Here is a 3,763-nt window from a genome sequence, read left to right on the forward strand (position 1 = left end):
AGCTTCATCTGACGTGCTGGACATGTTGCAAGGTGGGACCAGTTCTTAAAGAAGGACGTCATGCTTGGAAAGGTGGAGGGACAATGTAAGAAAGGAAGACCCTCAGTGAGATGGATTGATTTAGTTACTGGAGTAATGGGGGTAGGCGTGTCAGAGACAATAGAATTGGCACAGGATAGAGCAGGGTTTAGGGCTGTTGCACATTGGGTCACTATGAGTCACAGGCGACTTGACAGCATATAACAACAAGTCCAAATACCAGGTACAAGGGTAAGGGAAGGCTTCCTATCTCAGATTGTTCCGAGGAAAAGTCTTGTGCTTTGAACTTCTGCTCCAGGCCTGACTTCTGGCTTAGTGCCTCTTCTCTTCTATTTGCAGCATGGTGCTAACACAAGAAGATAGTCATGGTGAATTATTTTTTTAATATGCTTTTGGATTCTATTGGCTAGGATTTTGTTAAGGATTTTTTGCTCCCCTATTTATGAGAGACATTGCTTTGTAGTTTTCTTTCTTGGCAATATCTTTGCTTGGCTTTGTTGTTAAGGTTATGCTTGCTTCATAGAATGACTTCTGGGAGTGTTCCATCTTTTCAAATTTTTTTAAAATAGTTTAAGTTAAATTGGTGATAGATCCTCTCTGAATGTTTGGTAGAATTCAGCTGTGAAGCCAACTAGTCCAAAACTTTTTCTTATGAGGAAGTCTTTGTATGATCTTTTCAGTTTCTTCTTTTGTGATGTGTCTGTTCTAGTGTACTCTGTCTGTTCTTGTGAATCTGGGTAGGGCGTATGTTTCAAGGAATTTGCCCATTTTCTCTAGGTTTTCTAATTTATCAGAGTATATATTTTCATATTATATATATTTAATTTCATCTGGTTCTGTTATGATGTCACCTTATTTCTTAATCGAGTTGTCTGTGTCTTCTTTTTCCCCCTTTTATTAAGTTTGCCAGTGGTTTGTCAATTTTATTGACCCTTTCAAAAAACCAGCTTTTGATCTTACTGATGATTTCAATTGATTTTTCTGTTTTCTCTCATTGATTTCAGATCATGTCCTTACAATTTCTTTTCTTCTAGAGGTTGTAGGATTAGATTGATATTCTTTTTCTATTTGATGAACCTGTTGAATTAGATCAATGATTTTTCTTCTTTCTTCCTTTTTTACATGTGTGCTTATTGCTATGAACTTCCTTCTGAGAACTGTCTTAGCTGTACCCCAGAAGTTTTGATATATTGTTTTTTCATTTTCATTTGTTTCATGGATCTTTTATTTCATTCTTTATTACTTTTATAACCCAATCATATTCTAGCAGACAGTTATTTAGTATGGGTGGTTTTGTAAGCTTTATCCTCCTGTTGTTAATTTCTATTTCTATGGCATTGTGATCTGAGAAAATATTTTTGTATTATTTCTGTTTTCTAATTTCTTGAGGCTTGCTTTGTGTCCTAATATGTGTTTGATTCTGGAGAATGTACCATGTGCACTTGTGAAGAAAATTAGTTGAGTTTTATTTGAGAGCAGTACCCTGAATGCATCCACAAGGTCAAGTTGGCTGATTGTTTAATTTAGATCTTCTGCGTCTTTGTTGAGTTTCTTTTGGGTTGACCTATCCTTTGGTGATAGTGTTGTGTTGAAACGTCCTACCACTATTGTGATGCTATCTATTTATTTCTTCAATTCTGCCGACCATTGCTTTATGTATATTATCAGGTCTATTATTTAATGCATAAATGTTGACCAAGATTTTGTCTTCTTGATCTAGTGTGCCTTTAATCAGTATGTAATGGCCATCCTTATCTTTTATGGAGGTTTTCATTCTGAACTCTATTTCATCAAAGGTTAGTATTGCCACTCCTGCTTTTCATGGTTGCCATTTGTTTGGTTTCTTTTTTTCCCATCCTTTGATTTTGAGTCTTCTTTTTACAGATGTTTCTCTTGTAGGTAACATATTGATCGACGTATACATTTTGCTACTTCTTTTCTCTTAATCAGTGCATTTAGTCAATTCATATTAGCTGTGATTATTGTCAAGCCAGCTTTTACTTTTGCTGTTTTTCCACGTTTCTCTTTCTATTGTTTCTGATTACTATGGTTCATGCATTTTCCTTTGATGTCTCTGTGTGAAGGAGAGACTTCTTGTAGTTTTGGTCTTGTCTTCAAAAATTACTTAAGATCCTTTTCTGCAAAGGATGTAATTTCTCTTTCATATTTGATAGAAAGATTTGCTGAGTATAGAATTCTTGGCTAGAAATGGATTTTTTTTTTTAGTATTCAAAAGCTTTAGACTTTTATGTTTTTCAAACCTCCCTGTATTGTGGTTAAATTGTGTGAATTCTAATATTTCAAAGACTATAAACGTCATTCTGGTTCAACTCTGTATCTTAACAAGGGTTTCAGATACCCACACAGAAAGCACAGGGCAAATATCCACTGAATGACCAGAGTGCTTCCAAGATAAAGCAGCCAGAGTACAAGTATGTGGGTCCAAGAAGACTGAGGAGTTTATTAGAGAGCATGAGAGGCAAACACATCCCAGATGACAGAAAGAAAACTGAAAATATCCCTTCAAGCCAAGTGAGGGCCTAGCTTTGACCTTCCCAGAGGATAAGAGACTGGCAGGTCAGCAACAACATTCTCTGGCAGTTACCAGCCAGGATAAGGGTCTCTGTCAGGTCAGTCCCCATTCTGCCAAAGGTGAAGAGGAAAAAAGATCACTTACAGAAAGAGTACAGAAGCATAAAAAGCTATAAGCAAAATCTGACACAGAGAGAAAAAGAGGTGCAAGAAACTTACAGAGAGGCTGTCGAGTCTAAGTACCCCAAATACATTGCCAAGTGGTTCTCTAAAATATCACTGAAAAGGTAAAATGTCAAATGTCTTCAAGAGTCTCGTGGACTTCTCCCCACATGCCACATTGCACTCCGAGATGCACATGGTAAAGCCCAAAGGTTACACTTTTGGAAAAAAGAAAATGAGAAAGAGCCCTGTTGCTCTGTAAGGAGAGAAGGCGCTGAAGACTGCTGGCCCTTTCCCTTGTGGGCCTGTGTTCTGTAAAGCAACTTCCCAGCAGCATCATAGTACAGCTCTAGGTGACTGTTTTACCTTTTGTTATCCGGGCCTCATTGTATTCTCTTTTCCATTCACAGGCTGTCAGTTTCTCATTTTGTGTTGCAAGTCTTGAGCAATATGATATATGGAGCAAATTGAGCAAGTCCACAGTTTTCTTGATGCTGCTGGCTATGACCTCACAGTGCTATTGTTTTGCCCAGTCCTGGTGAAACTCTCACTGCACCAGATCCTCTTGTCCTGTCATGGCTGCCACCTAAGGAAGAGCAATTGCACAGGTGCTCCAAATCTACAGCGGAAATTGTTTTCTTTCTGTTTTCTGTATATGCCATCTCGTTGTCTTCTAGTTTGCGTGGTTTCTGCTGAGAAATCAGAATTTAATCTGTTTCCCCTTTGTAGATGACTCTTTGTTTTTCTTCTATTGCTTTTAGAATTCTATCCTTGTCTTTTAATTTGGAGAACTGAACTATGATTTGCTTAGATGTTTTTATTTTTGAGTCTAATTTATTTGGTGTTTGCTGTGCTGCTTGAATGTGACTTTCCCCATTCTATAGAAAACCTGGGAAGTTTTGTTCTAGTACTTCTTCCACAATTTTCTCAGTGATTTCTCTGTCACTTCCATGTTTTGGAAATCTAATCATATGCATGATATTCCATTTGATTCCATACCACATGATTCTATTGTTTTCTTCATTTTCTT

At 37.2% G+C, this 3,763-nt stretch overlaps 1 pseudogene; it reads right to left on the reverse strand.

Moving 5' to 3' along the window:
- Nucleotides 1-3,082: 3,082 nt before the first annotated feature.
- Nucleotides 3,083-3,310, reverse strand: LOC102876667 (annotated as a pseudogene).
- Nucleotides 3,311-3,763: the final 453 nt, after the last annotated feature.

The sequence above is a fragment of the Elephantulus edwardii genome, unplaced genomic scaffold (assembly GCF_000299155.1).
Source record: "Elephantulus edwardii isolate Elephantulus edwardi_28Jun2011 unplaced genomic scaffold, EleEdw1.0 scaffold00187, whole genome shotgun sequence".
Taxonomy (NCBI): Eukaryota; Metazoa; Chordata; class Mammalia; order Macroscelidea; family Macroscelididae; genus Elephantulus; species Elephantulus edwardii.